This window comes from Canis aureus, chromosome X (genome assembly GCF_053574225.1).
Source record: "Canis aureus isolate CA01 chromosome X, VMU_Caureus_v.1.0, whole genome shotgun sequence".
Taxonomy (NCBI): domain Eukaryota; kingdom Metazoa; phylum Chordata; class Mammalia; order Carnivora; family Canidae; genus Canis; species Canis aureus.
In genome coordinates this window covers 77200679-77221283 of record NC_135649.1, presented here as the reverse complement: position 1 = coordinate 77221283, position 20605 = coordinate 77200679, and the positions used below count along the sequence as shown (strand labels likewise).

At 38.3% G+C, this 20605-nt stretch overlaps 1 long non-coding RNA gene across 3 annotated transcripts in view; it reads right to left on the bottom strand.

The window, feature by feature from the left end:
- Nucleotides 1-20605, bottom strand: part of LOC144308768 (uncharacterized) — an 81669-nt gene that overhangs the window by 31402 nt on the left and 29662 nt on the right. The gene's annotated exons all lie outside the window — the stretch shown is intronic.

The window sequence follows — 20605 nt, the reverse complement described above, 5'->3', positions numbered from 1 at the left end:
ATGGGCAAAAGACATGAAGATAAATCTCACAGAGGAAGACATAGACATGGCCAATATGCACATGAGAAAATGCTCTGCATCACTTGCCATCAGGGAAATAAAAATCAAAACCACAGTGAGATACCACCTCACACCAGTGCGAATGGGGAAAATTAACAAGGCAGGAAACAACAAATGTTGGAGAGGATACGGAGAAAAGGGAACCTTCTTACACTGTTGGTGGGAATGTGAACTGGTACAGCCACTCTGGAAAACTGTATGGAGGTTCTTCAGAGAGTTAAAAATAGACCTGCCCTACGACCCAGCAATTGCACTGTTGGGGATTTACCCCAAAGATTCAGATGCAATGAAACGCCGGGACACCTGCACCCCGATGTTTCTAGCAGCAATGTCCACAATAGCCAAACTGTGGAAGGAGCCTCGGTGTCCATCAAAAGATGAATGGATAAAGAAGATGTGGTTTATGTATAAAATGGAATATTACTCAGCCATTAGAAACGACAAAAACCCACCATTTGCTTCAACGTGTTTGGAACTGGAGGGTATTATGCTGAGTGAATTAAGTCAATCGGAGAAGAACAGTGTACGTTCTCATTCATTTGGGGAATATAAATAATCTTGAAAGGGAATATAAGGGAAGGGAGAAGAAATGTGTGGGAAATATCAGAAAGAGAGACGGAACATAAAGACTCCTAAGTCTGGGAAATGAACTAGGGGTGGTGGAAGGGGAGGAGGGCGGGGGGTGGGGGTGAATAGGTGACGGGCACTGAGGGGGACACTTGACGGGATGAGCACTGGATGTTATTTTGTATGTTGGTAAATTGAACACCAATAAAAAAATAATTTATTAAAAAAAAGACCTATCGAGGGTAGAAAGAGCTAGATTGAAGTCACCAAGTATAAGTGTATTATTATCTAAGTATTTCTTCACTTTGGTTATTAATTGGTTTAAATATTTGGCAGCTCCCACATTTGGGGCATATATATTGAGGATTGTTAAGTCCTCTTGTTGGATAGTCCTTTAAGTATGAGATAGTGTCCCTCTTCATCTCTCACTTCAGTCTTCGGGGTAAATTTTAGTTTATCTGATATAAGGATGGCTACCCCTGCTTTCTTTTGAGGACCATTTGAATGGTAAATTGTTCTCCAACCTTTTATTTTCAGGCTGTAGGTGTCCTTCTGTCTAAAATGAGTCTCTTGTAGACAGCAAATAGATGGGTCCTGTTTTTTTATCCAGTCTGAAACCCTGCGCCTTTTTATGGGGTCTTTAAGCCCGTTCACGTTCTGAGTTACTATTGACAGATATGAGTTTAGTGTCATCATGATATCTATTCAGTCCTTGTTTTTGTGGATTGTTCCACTGAACTTCTTCTTAAAGGGGAATTTTAAGAGTCCCCCTTAAAATTTATTGCAGAGCTGGTTTGGAGGTCACATATTCTTTCAGTTCCTGCCTGTCTTGGAAGCTCTTTATCTCTCCTTCCATTTTGAATGAGAGCCTTGCTGGATAAAGTATTCTTGGTTGCATGTTCTTCTCATTTAGGACCCTGAATATATCCTGCCAGCCTTTCCTGGCTTGCCAGGTCTCTGTGGAGAGGTCTGCTGTTTCCCTAATATTCCTCCCCATAAAAGTCAGGGATTTCTTGTCTCTTGCTACTTTAAGGATCTTCTCTTTATCTTTGGAATTTGCAAGCTTCACTATTAGATGTCGAGGTGTTGAACGGTTTTTATTGATTTATGGGGGGATCTCTCTATTTCCTGGATCTGAATGCCTGTTTCCCTTCCCAGATTAGGAAAGTTTTCAGGTATGATTTGTTCAAATACATATTCTGTCCCTCTGTCCCTTTTGGCGCCCTCGGGAACCCCAATTAAACGTAGGTTTTTCTTCCTCAGGCTGTCCTTTATTTCCCTTAATCTGTCTTCATGGTCTTTTAATTGTCTGTCTCTTTTTTCCTCAGTTTCCCTCTTTGCCATCAACTTGTCTTCTATGTCACTCACTCGTTCTTCCACCTCGTTAACCCTCATCGTTAGGACTTCTAGTTTGGATTGCATCTCATTCAATTGATTTTTAATTTCTGCCTGATTGGATCTAAATTCTGCAGTCATGAAGTCTCGTGAGTCCTTTATGCTTTTTTCTAGAGCCACCAGTAGCTGTATAATAGTGCTTCTGAACTGGCTTTCTGACATTGAATTGTAATCCAGATTTTGTAACTCTGTGGGAGAGAGGACTGTTTCTGATTCTTTCTTTTGAGGTGAGGTTTTCCTTCTAGTCATTTTGCTCAGTGCAGAGTGGCCAAAAACAAGTTGTATTGGGAACAGGAGAAAAAGAGAGGAGAGAAAGAAGGAAAGAAAAGAGAAAAAGAGAAAAGGAAGAAAAAAAGAAAAAAAGAGAATAAAAAGAGAAAGAAAAAGAAAGGAAAAAAGTGGTGGGGGAAGCAAACAAATCAAAAAGCAAAAAAAAAAAAAAAAAAAAACTCGGGGGAGTATCCTCTGATTCTGTATACTGTAAGTCCCTTGACTTCCCCTGGAACTTGTCCGTCTAGCTGGTCTTCTGGGGGAGGGGCCTGTTGTGCTGATTTTCAGGTGTTAGCCCTTGGGGAGCTGCTCTGCCCTCTGCCTAGTGCAGGGCTCAGTGGGGGTTGTTTACCCTGTGAGGTCCCAGGAGGAACAACCCCAGTGGCTGTGGCAGCTCTGGAAACCTGGATTCAGCCCCCGCAGTAACTACGAAGCTCTCCTTCTGCAGGGCCTGGAGGCTCGGGGTGGGGCCGCTGATCTGCTCAGCTCGGGGCAGGAGCGTCCTTGCTGTCCTGGGACCTCCTGACCTCTGCCTGTCTCCGGGGGAGGCCGGATCCTGGGCTGTGTCCCGGCGCCCTGTGCTCTGGGACCTGCGCTGTTGGATTCGCGCTCCCAGCCACGCAGCCGCCTCTCCGTGGAGCCGCTGCCCGAGCCTCTCCGAGCTGCTCCCGGAGCCGCCCACCCCCTCCGCGCGGAGCCTCTTCCTTTGCAGGAGCCGCGCAGCCCCCTCCGAGCTGCTCCCAGGTCAACGTGTGCGCTCTGCAGCCCTTTAGGGAGCTCGGCGCACTCTCCTGGGTGCGCAGGTGTCTGTTAGCGTCCCAGGGAGTCTGAGGGCATCCCCACCCTCCTGGGGTCCTGCTCTAACTCCCTGCGGGCGCCTTTCCACTGGGAAGATTGGTGCAGCTCCTATTTCTCCGGGACGGGGCTCTCCTGTCCTGGGGGCACTCGCCCCGGCCTTAGCCAGGCTCCTCGCGGGGCTCCTCCCCTTTGGATGCCTTTTGTTTCTTTATTTCTTTTTCCCCGTCTTCATACCTTGATAGAAGCACGAACTCTTCTCACTGTAGCGTTTCAGCTGTTCTCTCTTTAAATCTCAGGCCGAATTTGTAGATTTTCAGGATGATTTGAAGGTTATCTAGGTAATTTGGTGGGGACAGGTGATTTGGGGACCCTACTCTTCCGCCATCTTGCCCCTCCTCCCCTGTTGTCTTAAATTCTAGTTCAGACATCATACTTATATCCATATTGATTAAATTCCTGGCTGTGACTAGTACCTCCTGTTCTTTCTTTTGAGGTTAATTTCCCTTTCTTGTCAGTTTGTCCAGAAAAAAAAAAGAATAAAAATAAAACTACAGCAATAACAACAAATTAGATCCTGGATGTGTTTTGGTCTGTTTGTTAAAAAATACTAGATCCCAAAATATGAAAAAAGAAAAACATATATACATGTAAAAATAAATAAAATATAATACAATGAAATGAAGTGAAATGACAAATTTAAAAATATATGAAGTATATATAAAATCAAAATTAAAACTTAGAATTGTAAAAAAGGGAAAAAAGAAAAAATATTTCACTAAAGTGAAAATACAAAGAATGCTACATACTCTTTGCCCTGGAGCTGAAGCTTTGCAGCCTGCTATGGTCGGTAAACTTGATGGGAGCTTGTTGTTTATGCTGGTCTTCTGGGGGAGGGGCCTGTTGCACTGATTCACAGGTGGATTTGCCCTAGTGGAAATGTCTCCAGTGCACAGGGAGACAGGACTTAGTATAAGGAGTTCCTGACTCCATTAAATGGTCCCTGAAGACTTTTATCACTAATGGTTGGGAAGGATATTGCTCTGCCCAGCAAATTAGCCTGGGGCTGAAAGTTCACATCCCCTACTCTTCAGTAAGTCCTCCTAGAAGTGTAATCAATCACCTGTCTTGTCTCACTCTTTTCCAGCAGAAGTCTTTGTTCACCCTGCCTGTGTCTGAACATTTTTATCTCAGGCACATGACTGAGTTTCAAAACCAAATTTTACGAGCTCCTGTGGTGTGAACCTGTGCTCTTCCTGGTGGTTGGGGGTGGGGGTGGTCTCCCCTTGCTTCTACCTTTTGCTGAACCTGTTCCAGGAAGCAGTCACACAGTGTGCAGCAGCTTGCAATTGATGGCAACACAAAGTGGAAAATGGGCACCTAGTCTCACTATTCTTAGCCAGCTTCTAGGCTCCTGTGCCTGGGATCTGTGTGACACTTAGGCACCACCTATTTTCCTTGCAATCCAGGGGATCCTCAGATCATTCGGTCACACCTGTGATTCTGCCATGCTTTGCCACCTGAGCACCTTTATTAATTAATTATTTACAGAGAGAGAGAGAGATCAAGCGAGAGAGAGCAGGGTGAGGACAAGTGGCAGAGGGAGAGAATCCCAAGCAGACTCCATGCTGAACATGGAGCCTGATACAGGGCTCCATCTAAGGACCCTGAGATCATGACCTGAACCAAAACCAAGAGTCAGAGGCTTAATCATCTGAGCCAACCACGTGCCCCCCCTCCCCAAGTACCTTTAAGCCAGGCATGCCCCCACTGTAGCATACTTATAAATCTCTGATTTTGTACTCTACTGCCTTTAATACTTTGTACTAGCCTCCCCTGCCACAGTAATCTCAGCTACATCACACTGGATTCACAGTCGCTGCACCTCCAACCTTCTAAACAGTGGTCACTTTACTACTTGTATACTTGCAGCATTTGTTTTCTCAGAATTCCAGTAGATTTCTCATGTGCTCAGAATGATTTGACAGCTATCTAGCTGTATTGCAGGGATAAGACAAACAGATAAGATATTCAGCTTATCCTCTACCATCTTAACTTCTCACCCCTTATATTGATTTTTAACTCTTTTTTTTCCCCTCTGTGGTAAGGGTCTCATTTATGTCTTTCATTCTTTTCTCAAATCTAGTGAGTATCCTTATGATGGTTGCTCCAAATTCTCCATCAGGCATATTACTTATATCTCAACCTGGATCTCTGGCTGTGGCCTTATCTTCTTCCATTTGGGACAAATTACTCCATATTATGTCTAAATGTCTGCCTTCTGAGTGTTAGAGAATCCAGTTGTCTCCAGCTCCTGAAAGACATGGCCTTATGAAGAAAAGATCATGTAGTGCCCAGGGCCAGGCCCTCCAGGAAGTATCTCCGTGTATGCTGTGTGTGCTCTGCTATTGTGTTCTGGCTGCTCTGTCCTTTAGTCATCTACAAAGGTTCTCCTTGCCCGCTGTGGACAATGTTTGGTCCCTGGCCTGAATGTGGCACATTTTAACTAGGTGTGTTCTGATCTGCTTGTGAAATAAGACCTGATACTATTTTTACTAGAACTGAGACCATGCAGAACTCTCTGGTCAGGAGATATGATTTAGGCGGGGGTTTGTTCTGATCTCCTGGAGGAGAACCCCACCACACTGGGACATAGGCAGGAGTGACAGGGAAGGGTAGGTCCACCAGAGTGCAGGGGATGGGTCTTACTGTAGCAAGTTAGGCAACCAGTGTTGGTGCTGCACTGCTTCTTGCAGGTGACTCTGTCTTTATGCTGAGGGGCAGTAGAGGGAAATGGCATTGACCAGCATCTTTGTTCTCAGAGAGGCATCTCTGTCAATGCTGTCTCTCAGTTATATGCTCTGAGAAGAACCAGTATTTTCCCCACTGTGTGCTCCAGGCACTCTTCAGATCACCGTTTGAATGCTATCTGCCTCAGGATTGTTTGCCTGCTCTCCAGGCGTAGGGCAGTACCCTCCAGGGTCTAGCCCAGTCAAGTGCACTGGCCATTAAAACTCCAGGCTTTAAGCCCCACTAACTGTAAGAACTCACAAACTTCATCCTTCTCGGTTTCCAAGCCAGTGGCTTTGGTGAAGCATTTTCCTTGTATGCTTTTCTCTTTCTCTCGCCCTTCTCCATGACATAGCTCCCTCACCTCCGGAGCACCTCCAGTGTGTTTCTCTCCTAAACCACATCTCCACATTATCTACTTTCTTTGATGTGGCCTCTTCTCTCCCTTTAGTTGTGGAGTTTATTCTTTTAGTCTTCAGGTCTATTCCTAGGGTATTTAGGATGATTTGATAGTTATCTAGTTGTGTTTATGGGAGAAGGTGAGCCTAGGGTCATCCTACTGTGCTCCCATGTTCCTCTCATACTCTAAAATGAGTTCAGAATTATTACATCTTTCTTTATAATTTTGGAAGAGTTGAAAAAAGTATTGATATTATCATTTAAGTGTTTAATAGAATCCACCTGGAAAACATACAGTTCTGGGCTTTGTTGGAAGATTTTTTTGGTTATTGATACTATCGCAATGATTATTATTAGGGTGTTGAAGCTTTCAGTTTCTTTTCCATTTAATTTTTGTATGCTATGTTTATAGGAATTGTTTTTTATCTATGTTGTTTAAATTATTAGTATATTATTGTTAATGATTAATCACTTAGGAATTTTTAGATTTCTGTTAAATCAGAAATAATCTCCTTTGAAATTTCTGATTGTTTTTGAGTTCTCTTTTAGTTAGCCTTGAAGACGAGATGGGAATTGTTTATATTTTCAAGAGAAACACAACTCTTATTTTGCTTGATTTTTTTTTACTTTTAAAATTTTGAATCTGTATTTGATTATTTGTACTTTCATCCTTATTTTTTTCCTTCTGCTTATTTTGTGCTGAATTTTTCTTTTTTGAAGTCTCAAGATATAGTTAGGTTGTTTATTTGAGATTTTTTTTAAGTGTAGGTGTATATAAATTTTCCTTTAATTACTGCTTTTGTTGCATCCCATAGGTTTTGGTATGTTGTGTTTTATTTTTGGTTTGTCTAGAAATATATGTTTATTACCTTTTGTTATTTTATTTGACCTAATAGTTGTTGTTTATTCTTGCTCTTTGACCTAGTATGTGATCCATCTTAGAGAATGACTTGTGTATGCTGGATAGGAATGTGTATTCTGTTATTGGGTGGAATATTCTGGATATGTATGATAAGTCTACTTGGTCTATAGTATTGTGCAAGTCTATTTATTATAGATTTTCTGTTCAGATAATCTATCAGTTATTGAAAGTGGGATCTTTAAGTCTTTTAATGCAAATATTTTGCTATTTTTCTCTTCATATGTCAACATTTTCTTTATATACTTAGGAACTCTGATGTTGGGCGCATATATTTATAATTGGTATATCATTTTATTGAGTTCACTTTTTATCATTGTATAATGAACTTTGATTTCTCTTGTGATACACTGACTTAATGTGTATTTTGTCTAAATATAGCCATCCCTCCTGTTTTTGTTAACACTTGTCCTTAACATTTGCATGGAATAACTTTGCTCTCCTTTCATTTTCAGATTTATGTGTTTATAAATCTAAGATCAGCCTTCAGTATATAACAGAGAGTTGGATCTTTTATTTTTGTTGTTTTCTATTCAGCTACTCTATATTCATTGATTATTGAATTTATCCATTTATATTTAATATATCTTTCCTATTCATGCTTCATAAAACATAAAACATATCTTTTCATAGGGATGCCTGGATGGCTCAGTGGTTGAACATCTGCCTTTGGCTCAGGGCATAATCCCAGAATCTGGGATCAAGTCCCATGTCAAGCTTTCCTCAGGGAGCCTGCTTCTCCCTCTGCCTATGTCTCTGCCTCTCTCTTGGTCTCTCTCATAAATAAATAAATCTTTAAAAAATATCTTTTCATAGATACAAACATGATTTCCATTTTTAACAATTTTCTGTGTTTTTTGTAGTTCTCTTGTTCTTTCTTTATATGCCGTCTTTCTCAGCGGTTTGATAATGTATTTGTAGTGAAATGGTTTGGTTTATTTGTCTTTGTCTTTTCTCTATGTTCTATAGCTTTTTTTCTTTTTTTTTGTTTTTATGACATATGCTTCAAAGCTAGTATAGTTATGTTAGTCTCCTCAAAACTAATAACAACTTAACTTTGATAGCATTCAAAATTTCTGCCCCTTACCCCTCCCACTCTTTTTGCTTTTTATATAAAAATTTACTTTTTTAAATTAAGTTTTTTTCATTCCAGTATAGTTAATGTACAGTGTTATATTAGCCTTAGGTGTACAGTATTCAACAATTCTATACATTATTATAAGTGTACTCATTAATCCCTATCACCTACTTCTCCCATACCTAACAACTTCCCTCAGTAATCATCATTTTATTCTCTAGGTAAAAGTATGTTTTTTGGTTTGTCTCTCTTTTTTCCCCTTTTCTCATTCCTTTTGTTTCTTAAATTATACATATAAGTGAAATCATATGGAATTTGCCTTTCTCTAGCTAACTTATTCACTTAGCATAATACTCTATAGCTCCATCCGTGTCATTGCAAATGGTAAGATTTGTGTGTCTATTTTTATATGCACACAATGTCTTTATCAGTTCATCAATTGATGGACATGTGTGCTGTTCTGGAACCTTTACTATTATAAATAATGTTGCAATAAATGTAGAGGTGCATGTATCCCTTAGAATTAGTGTTATTATAATTTTTTGTAAATACCCAGTAGTGCCATAACTGAATCATAGGGTATTCTATTTTTAACTGTTTGAGGAACTCCTATACTATTTTCCACAGTGGCTAAATCATTTTGCATTCCAACCAACAGTGCAAGAGGGTTCCTTTTTCTCCACATCCTCACCAACACTTGTTTATTGTGTTTTTGATTTTAACTATTCTGACAAGTGTGAGGCAATATGTCATTGTAGTTTGGATTTGTATTTCTTTGATAATGAGTTATATTGAGCATATTTTCATAGGTCTGTAGCCCATCTATATGTCTTCTTTGGAGAAATGTCTGTTCATGTCCTCTGCCCATTTTTTAAATGGATTGGTTTTTTGGGGTTTTGAGCTGCATGAGTTCTTTATGTATTTTAGATATATGTCAAATATGTCACTATAAATATCTTCTCCCATTCTGTAAGTTACCTTTTAGTTTTGTTGATTGTTTCCTTTGCTGTACTTAGGCCTTTTACTTTGATATAGTACTAGTAGTTTATTTTTGCTTTTGCTTCTCTTGCCTCAGGAGACATATCTAGAAAGAAGTTGCTACAGCCAATGTCAGAGAAATTACTCTCTGTGTTCTCTTCTAGGATATTTGCATTTCATGTCTCACATCTAGATCTTTAATCCATTTTGTGTTTGTTTTGTGTGTGGTGTAAGAAAGTTGCTCAGTTTCATACTTTTGCATGTACCTGTCCAATATTCCCAATACTATTTATTATAGAGACAGTCTTTTTCCTTTTTTTCTTTAAAGATTTTATTCATTCATTCATGAGAGACACAGGGAGAGAGGCAGAGACATAGGCAGAGGGAGAAGCAGGCTCCATGCAAGGAGCCCGACGTGGGACTTGATCCCTGGAATCTGGATCACGCCCTAAGCCAAAGGCAAACGCTCAACTGCTGAGCCACCCAGGCGTCCAGAGACAGTCTTTTTCCCATTAGATATTCTTTACTGCTTTGTTAAAGATTAATTGACTGTATAATTGTAGGTTTATTTTTCAGTTTTCTGTTCCATTGATCTGTCTATTTGCGTGTCATTACCATACTGTTTTGATTACTAGAGCTTTGAAATATAACATGAAGTCTGGAATTGTGATGCCTCCAGCTGTGCCTTTCTTTCTCAAGATTACTTTGGCCATTTGGGGTCTTTTGTGGTTCCATACAAAGTTTAGGATAGTTTTTTTCTAGTTTTGTGTAAAATGCTGATGGTATTTTGATTGGGATTTCATTAAATGTATAGATTGCTTTTGGTATTATGGACATTTTAACAATATTTGTTTTTCCAATCCATGTACATTCAATGTATTTCCATTTCTTTGTATCATCTTCAATTTCTTTCATCAATGTTTTATCATTTTCTGAGTTTAGGTCCTTAACCTCTTTGGCTAGGCTTATTCCTAAATATCATGTTGTTTTTGGTGCAATTGTAAATGGGATTGATTCCTTCATTTCACTTTCTTCTGCTTCATTACTGTGTGTATAGATGCAACAGATTTCTCTACAATGATTTTTACTTTGTGGCTTTATTAAATTCATACATCAGTTCTAGCAGGTTTTTGTTGGAGTCTGTCAGGTTTTCTATATAGAGTATCATGCCATCTGCAAAAAGTGACACTTTGACTTCTTCCTTGCCAATTTGGATACCTTTTATTTATTTATTTTTTGTCTGATTGCTATGGCTAGGATCTCTAGCATGATGTTAAATAATGATGGCAAAGCCCTTACCTTTATCCATAATCATCATGTATACATTTACTTGACATATCTCTAGTATTATTAGAACACTTGACACAGTAGACAGTCATTGTATATATGCTAAAGAAGGGAACTAAGGAAAGGAAGAAAGTAGGTGAGAAAAAAAGATGATGGATATTTACTGAAAATATTTAAAAACATTCCAAGGAATTGGTGTCATTGGTAATGATGAGCCATTACATACATGTTTATGAACAAGACCTGCCTGAAAGGTGCTCAGGTGGCAAAGTGAAGCAGAATCCCAGGTAGGATTGTGTGGCCTCAGGATCCCTGGGGTCACAAAAAGAATGATGGTGCTGAGTACAGCTGAATTCCCAAGCATCAGAACAAGGAATCTGGCTGTAAACACAGTCTAAGTGCTGGCTTTCTGTTTGGTATTGCCATAAATTGTGTACCCCTACACAATTGGGGGACTACTCTCTGAGCAGGGGCCCAGCAAAAGCCAGAAGGGCAGGAAGACCAACCTCCCTCCCCGAGGAGGAACAGCATGGGTCCACACTACAAGAGTCTCTGAAGCTTGGATATTTGAAAGGGGTGTCCCTGGGATTAAAAAAAAAAAAAGTCAATCACAAGCTGAGTGAATACAAAATTCAGACCGAAATCAGGGAGATAAGAGTGATTGACTGCACTGAAGAGTGGGAGGTATGAACTTTCAGCTCTAGGGTTAGAAATTGGGGTGTTGCCAGTTTCATTCCTTGCATCAGTTCTGAAAGCCTTCAGGGACCAAAACAGCACCATGTAGTGCAATCTAGAGCAGCTTATCCTGAGCCCAGACCTCTGGCAAGGGTTTTGCAATTCCACCATAGCAAAGACACCTGAGAATCAGCACAACAGGTCCCTCCCTCAGAAGACCAGCAGGAATATCCAGCTAACACCAAGTTTATTGACCATAGAAAACTGCAAAAATTCAGCTCTTTGGGAAAACAGTACATAGAGTTTGTGGTGTTTTTTTTTAAGATTTTATTTATTTATTCATGAGAGACACACACAGAGAAGCAGAGACATAGGCAGAGGGAGAAGCAGGCCCAATAGGGGACTTGATCCCAGGACCCCAGGATCACACCCTGAGCCAAAGGCAGATGATCAACCTCTGAGCCACCCAGGTGTCCCTGTGGGGTTTTTTAAATTATTATTCTTTAGACTTTCAGTTAAGTTTTTCTATACAATTATTTCTTTATTTTATCACTTCTATTTTTAAGTCTTTTTAAAATATTTACTTTTATGTTTATGTGATATATATTTTCATTTTCAGTCTCCCTACATTGTATTCAATTCTATTTTTGTGTATATATAGAAGATTTTCTTTCTTCCCTATTCTGGGAATTACTTGCTTCTAAAAAACAGACCAAAATACACCTAGGATCTAGCTTATTGTTTTGTTCTCTTTTACTTCTTGTTTGATGTTTTCTTATTTCTTTTGTTTCTATTGTTTCTATTTTCTTCTGATTTGTTTGTATTTTCTAGCGTTCTTGCCATTTTTATATTTTCTCTCTCTTTCATCTGTTCTTCTCTGGACATAATGATGAGATGGAGAAACTCATCCCAAAAGTAAGAACAGGAGGCAGTACTCACTGCCAGGGATTTAATCAACACATATATAAGTAAGATGTCAGAACTATAATTCAAAACAATGATTATAAAGTTACTAGCAAGGATTGAAAAAAGCAAATAAGACACTAGAGAATCCCTGACTGGAGATAGAAAACAGCTAAAATCTAATTAGGCTGAAATTATAAATGGTATTACTGAGATGCAGTAAAAAAAATACAGGCTCTAAGTGCTAGGATAAATGTGGCAGAAGAGAGAGCAAGTGATATAGAAGACAAAATGATGGAGAATAAGGAAGCTGAGTAAAAGAGAGAAAAACAACTCCTGGATCATGACGGGAGGATTTGAGAGATTAGCAAATACCATAAAGTGAAGCAATATTAAAATAATAGAGGTACCAGAAGAATAGGAAATTGAAGGGCAGAAGGTTTATTTGAACAAATTATAACTGAGAATATCCCTAATCTGGTTAAGGAAACATTCCAGGCCAGAAGACACAGAGAACCCTCCTCAAAATCAATAAAAATAGGTAAAAAATGACATATAATAGTGAAACTTACAAATACAAGAGATAAAGGAAAAATCCTGAAAGCAGCTCAGGATAAGAGGTCCTTAACCTACGAGGGTACACACATGAGGCTAGCAGCAGACCTGTCCACAGAGACCGAGCAGGCCAGAAAGGACTGGGATGATATATTCAAGGTGGCTAATATGAAAAATATACAGCAAAAAATACTTTATCCATCAAGGCTGTCATTCACAATAGAAGGAGAGATAAAGTATTTTCAGGACAAATAGAAACTAAAGGAATTTGTGAACATTAAAACAGCCCTGTAAGAAATATTAAAGGGGCTCCTGTAAGCAAAAAGAGAGTCCAAAAGTAACAAACACCAGAGGAACAGAGACAATCTACAAAAACAGAGATTTTACAGGTAATACAATGGCACTAAATTAATATCTTTCAATAATTACTCTGAATGTAAATGTACTCAGTGCTCCAATCAAAAGACACAGGGTATCAGATTGGATTTAAGAAAAAGAGAAGACCCACTGATATGCTGTTTACAAGAGGCTCATTTTAGACCCAAAGACACCTCCAGATTGAAAGTGAGGGGGTGGGAATAATTTATCATGCTAATCAATATCAAAAGAAAGCTGGGATAGCAATCCATATATCAGTCAAATTAGATTTTATTTATTTTTATTTTTTAAAAAGGTTTTATTTATTTATTCATGAGAGACACACAGAGAGAGGCAGAGACACAGGCAGAGGGAGAAGCAAGCTCCATGACCTGACATGGGACTCGATCCTGGGTCTCCAGGATCACGCCCTGGGCTGAAGGTGGCACTAAACCGCTGAGCCACCCAGGCTGCCCCAAAGACTGTAATAAGAGATGAAGAGGAACACTTTGTCTTGGTTAAAGGGTCTATCCAAAAGGAGATCTAACAATTATAAATACCTATGCTCCTAACAGAAGCAGGCAATTATATAAGCCAACTTAATAACAAAATTAAACACATTGATAATAATACAAACATAGTAGGGAATTTTAAAATCCCACTCACAGCAATGGACAGATCATCAAAGGAGAAGATCGACAAGGAAACAAGGGCTTTAAATGACACAGTGGACCAGATGTACTTCACAAATGTATTCAGAGCATTTCATCCTAAAGCAACTGAGTACACATTCTTCTCAACTGCACATAGAACATGCTCCCAATTAGATCACATACTGGGTCAAAAATCAAGTCTCAATCAGTACAGAAACATTGGGATTATTCCCTGCATATTTTCAGATGATAATGCTTTCAAACATGAATTCAATTACAAGAGAATGTATGGAAGGAATGCAAATATATGGAAGTTAAAGAACATCCTATTAAAGAATGAATGAATCATCCAGGAAATTAAGGATTTTAAAAATTTATGGAAACAAATGAAAATGAAAACGGCAATTCAGAACCTCTGGGATGCAGCAAAAGCAGTCTTAAGTGGAAAGTATATAGCAACATTGGCCTTTCTTAAACAACAGAAGTCTCAAATATACAACCTAACCTTACACCTAAAGGATCTGGGAAAAGAATGGCAAATAAAGTGTAAATACAGCAGGAGATGAAAAATAATAAAGATTACAGCAGAAAAGCCAAATAACAGTAGAACAGATGAATGAAACTAGGAGCTGATCCTTTGAATGAGTTAATAGGATCGATAAACCCCTAGCCAGACTTATCAAAAATAAAAGGGAAAGAACCCAAATAAATAAAATCACAAATGAAAGAAAAAATCACAACCAATACCAAAGAAATACAAACAATTATAAGAATATATTATGAGCAACCATATGCTAACAAATTAGGCAGTCTGGAAAAAATGGATTCATTCCTAGAAACATAATCACTGCCAAAACTAAAATGGAAAGAAATAGAAAACCTGAACAGACCCACAATCAGCAAGGAAATAGAATCAGTAATCAAAACTCTCCCAACAAACAAGAGTCCAGCCTGGATTGTTTCCAGTGGAATTCTACCAAACATTTAAAGAAGAACTAATAACCTATTTTTCTGAAGTTGTTTCAAAAAATAGAAATGGAAGGAGTACTTCCAAACTCATTCTATGAGGCCAACATTACCACGATCCCAAAAGCAAAGACAACACCCAAAAGGAGAATTACAGACCAATATCCCTGATAAACATGGATGCAAAAATTCTCACCAAGACACTAGCCAATATGATCCAACAGTACATTAAAAGGATTATTCACCCCAACAAAGTGGGATTTATTCCTGGGCTGCAAGCCTGTTTCAACATCTGCGAATCAGTGTTATACATCACATTTAAAATAAAAAAGGACAAAAACCATATGATTCTCTCAGTTGATGCAGAAAAAGCATTTGACAAAATACAGCATCCTTTCTTGACTAAAACTCTCCACAGTGTAGGGATAGAGAGAAAATACCTCAATATCATGAAAGCCCTATGTCAAAAACCCACAGTGAATATCATTCTCAAAGGGGAAAATCTGAGCGCTTTTCCCCTAAGGTCAGGAACACAACAGGGATGTCCACTCTCATCACTGTTGTTAAACATAGTACTAGAAGTCCTAGCCTCAGCAATCAGACAACAAAAAGAAATACAAGCCATCAAAATCAGCAAAGAAGAAGTCAGACTCTCACTCTGTAGATGACATGAGACGTAATGCAGAAAACAAACAAACAAACTCCACCCCAAAATTGCTAGATCTCATGAAGGAATTTAGCAAAGTATCAGGATATAAAATCAATGCACAGAAGTCCGTTTTCTGACTATACAGTAACAATGAGATGGAAGAAATAGAAACTATCGATCCCAATTGCAGTTCCACCAAAAACTATACAATACTTAGGAATAAACCTAACCAAAGAAGTAAAGGATCTGTATTCTGTAAGCTTAGAACACTTAAGAATGAAATTGTGGAAGACAAAATGAATTGGAAAAACATTGCATGCTTGTAGACTGGAAAAACAAATACTGTTGAAATGTCTATACTACCCAGAACAATCTACACACTCAATGCAATCCATAGCAATATACCATCAGCATTTTTCACAGAACTGGAACAAATAATCCTAAAATGTGTATGGACAAAGAAAAGACCCTGAATAGCCAGAGGAATGTTGAAAAAGAAAACCAAAGCTGGTGGTATCACAATTCTGGAGTTCAAGATGTATTACAAAGCTGTAATCATCAAGACAGCATGGTACTGACACAGTAAGAGACACATAGATCACTGGATGGAACTAGATGGTATTATGACAATCAGAGAAAGATAATTATCAAATTATTTTACTCATGTGTGGAATTTAAGAAACAAAACAGAGGATCATAGGGGAAGGGAGGCAAAAATAAAATAAGACAAATTCAGAGAGGGAGATAAACCATAAGAGATTCATAACTATTGGAAACAAACTGAGGGTTGCTGGAAGGGAGGTTGGTAGTGGGTTGAAGTAAATGAGTGATGGCCATTAAGGAAAGCATGAGCACTTGGTGTTTTATGCAAGTGATGAATAACTGAACTCTGCCTCTGAAACTAATGATACACTATATGTTCATTGTATTTAAATAAAATAAAATTTTAAAATAAAGATTTATTGAAAGACAGTCCATGCTCATTGATTGGAAGAACAAATGTTGTCAAACTGCCTATGCTACCGAAAGCAATCTACACATTTAATGCAATCTCTATCAAAATGCCAAGAGCTTTTTTCACAGAACTAGAACAATCTTAAAATTTGTACAGAACCACAAAAGACTCAGACTAGCCAAAGCAATCTTGAAAAAGAACAAAACTAGAGGTATCAGAATTCCAGATTTCAAGTTATATTACAAAGATGTAGTAATCAAAACCATATGGTACTGGCATAAAATTAGACACATAGATCAATAGAACAGAATAGAAAGAACAGAAATAAACCCACAATTATATGGTCAACTTGTCTTTGACAGAAGTGGCAAGAATATCCAATGGGAAAAAGTCAACACTGTCAGGAAAACTGTACAACAACATGCAAAAGAATGAAACCCAAGCACTTTCTTACACCATACAGAAAAGAAACTCAAGATGACTTAAAGCCTTTAATGTGAGACCTGAAACCATATAAATCATAGGAAAGGACAAAAGCAGAAATGTCTCTGGATATCAAACATAGCAACATTTTTCTAGATATGTCTCCTGAGGGAAGAGAAATAAAAGCAAAAATATACTATTGGGACTAAATAAAAATAAAAGCTTCAAAAGTCACAGTGATGGAAGTAATCAATAAAACTAAAGATAACCTATGTAATAGGAGAAAATATTTTCTTTTTTAAAAAAGATTTATTTATTTATTTATTTATTTATTTATTTATTTATTTATTTATTTATGATAGAGAGAGAGAGAGACAGACAGACAGAGGCAGAGACACAGGAGGAGGGAGAAGCAGGCTCCATGCTGGGAGCCCGATGTGGGACTCGATCCCGGGACTCCAGGATCGCACCCTGGGCCAAAGGCAGGCGCTAAACCGCTGAGCCACCCAGGGATCCCCGGAGAAAATATTTTCAAATGACATGTATTATAAAGAATTAGTTCCCAAAACATATAAAGAACTTAAGCAATTTTAGAGCCAAAAATACAGATAAAATTAAAAATGGGCAGACAGGAAGGGAAGGAAAACTGAATGGGAAGTCATCAGAGAGTGAGAAAAACCTTGAGAGATTCCTTACTATAGGAAACAAACTGAGGATAGCTGAAGGGGAAGTGGGTGGTGGAATGGGGCAATTGGGTGACTGCAATTAAGGAGGGAATATGATGTGATGAGCCCTGGGTATTGTACACAATTGATAAATTAATGAAACTAATGATGTACTATATGTTGGCTAATTGAATTTAAATAAAATAAATAAAAATAAAAATTTCAAAAAATGGACAAAAGACATGAACAGACATTTCTCCAAAGAAGGCCTACAGATGGCCAACAGGCATATGTAAAAATGCTCAACATAATTCATCTGGGAAATGCAAACCAAAACTACAATAAGATATCACCTCACACCTTTCATAATGGCTAAAAGAAGTACACAAGAAACAAGTGTTAGCAAGCATATGGATAAAAAGGAGCCCCCATGCACTGTTGGGAATGCAAATTGGTGCAACCACTTTAGAAAATAATATCAAAGTTCTTCAAACAGTTAAAAATAGAACTATACTATGATCCAGTAATAGCAGTCCTGGATATTTACCCCCAAAATACCAAAAACACTAATACAAAGTGATGCATGCCCCCCTATGTTTATTGCAGCATTATTTACAATAGCCAAATAATGGAAGCAGCCCAAGTGTCCATCAATAGATGAATGGATAAGGAAGATGTGGTATATATACATAATAGAATATTATTCAGCCATAAAAAGAATGAAATCTTGCCATTTTCAATGACATGGATGGAGCTACAGAATATAATGCTAAGTAAAATAAGTCAATAAGAGAAGACAAATACCATATGATTTCACTCAAACGTGGAATTTAATAAACAAAAAAATGAATAAAAAGAGAAATTAACCAAGAAACAGACTCTTAACTGTAGAGAAAAAAACGGATGGTTACCAGAGGGGAGGTGGGTGGGGAGATTGGCTAAATAGCTGATGGGAATTAGAGAGTACACTTTTCATGATAAACACCAAATAATATATAGAATTTTTTAAATCACTATATTGTATACCTTAAACTAATACATCACTGTGCATTAAGTATACTGAAATTAAAATTAAAAAACCTAAATAAATTCAATTTGCTACAATTTCCATTTGTCCCATTTCATTCATATATGTTATCTGCCTGGCTCCTGTGTGCATTAGGTTTATGACTCCTGCTTTATAATCCAGGTTGAGTTCAGAGCTTCCCATGACTGTGGGTGTTGTCATCCCAGGACTTCCCAGAGTTTCTGTTTTCGGGTCTTCTCTTGTTTGATAAGGGTTTCCTTTTAGAAGGTCTATAGGGATAGAGTCAAGCTGAATGGTTATATTGCATCTGATTCAAACCCTTCCTCATCTGACAGGTTTTTCATAGTGTGTCAATATATGGTTCTATTTTGATTTCTCCTCAGGAGACTAGTTAGGGGAACCAAGTAGTGTGCTTCTCCTGATTCTTCCTTACAGTCTCTGTAAGATAAGTTTGTGGCAGAGGCCAACAGATGGATTGATAGACCACCAGTCCATCACTGATGGACCACCAACTGACTGATTAGTTGTAGTTTCCAATGAAGTGATCCCAAGGTGTCTGGCAATGTGCAAGCTTATTTCAATCTTAAAGCAAAAGTCACTGCCTACTTTTCAACTTCCAAGCCTAGTGTCCACACTTTACAACCAAAGGACTATTCTTTATTCCCTTTGATCCAAACCATCACCAGTGGAATATATGCTGGTTAGTCTCAATTACACCAAGACTTGAATGAAGTTTTTGGAGGGATGACAAATTATCAACACCTATGCCTAGTATACCGGAAGCAACAGTTTGTAGGAGCAAGTCTAAACTGAACTGCTGCTGCAAAATTTCAAGATTCTGCATGCTTAAAATCCACACAGAGCAGACTGAATCACTTCTCAGAGTGATAAAAATATAGATAGAAAAGACAAAATTGTCATTTTCCTCTCCTCCATCCTTTTAGCTAAGGAAGATTTGTTTTGAATCACAGCTATGAATCTTACTCTTCTTACTTCCTTGTTGCGTCACTAATGGTTCTAATGCACTGTGTAATTCTGGTAAGAGTGTGTGTCTCAATGTTTTTAGATTTGGATTAGAAATATGCTCTTAGAGTTGATTGTATATCCTACACTTTCCTGGGATCTGGGGAAGGATTCAATTACTATGCCTTCTAAGAGATAGCCATTAGCTCTGTCTTCCACTGCCTCCTAAGAGATAACCATTAGCTCTGTCTTCCAGCTTTGATAGCCAGATGGAAGGGCAAAACTGCTTCCTCTGCAAACATACCACTATAGGTATATATTTGGTATGTATCATGTACATATTATTTTTATTAAAGCAGTTTCAGGAGAAGAGTGTGTAAAACTTGTCAGAATACATACAAGTTCACATTGGCTGTCAAAGAAAAACCATTTGGAAAGCACCAGAGACTCTTTCCCCTGCACCTCGCAGTGACATCTCTGGATTACTTAAGACACAGCTGAAGCTAAAGGGGATGTGTTGAACCTATCTCTGCCCTTGGAGCCTACTACTTTCTCAGGAATCGTAAAAGAGCCTGACCCAAGAGCTCAAGATAAGTTTGTCCAATGGGATACTTAACTTCTGGAGCTAAAGACAAAGCATAAGCTATTAATTATTAAATATAATCCCAGGAAGTCAGAGAGTCATATTATGTTTGTTCCCCAGGAGTGGGGCGCAAGAGGGTTACATTTGGGGGTACTGAGGGGTTGGATGTGTACAACAGTGTTTATCATCACACTTCCATAGACTTTTGAGTAAGTTCTAGAAGGTAGAAGATAGCCATTTAGATACTTTACAGTTAGTTGGAGTAGCTGATACTTGGGTCAACTTACTGATAATTGGCCACAGGCCCTCAATAACTATCTTACACGGGTTTCTACTCACCCAGTCAGAAACAAAACATTTTCATTTTCATGTATTCAAATGGTAATGACAACCATTTCAAAGCAAGAATTTTCCTTATGTTCTCAGAAAGTCAGTCATAGGATTGTCCCTGAAAGTGCCATGATTTCCTCAATCCCCTAAATTTGTTCCTGTTTCTGTTTCTTAGAAAAGAGCATTTTTGGCAGCATAAATGGAGAAAGTGTCAGCAATGAGATTCAGGTATGTTAGAAATAATAAAAGTTATTAACAAGACAAGAAACAACAGATGTTGGAGAGGATGTGGAGAAGGGGAACCTTCTTGCACTGTTGGTGGGAATGCAAACTGGTACAGCCACTCTGGAGAACTGTGTGGAT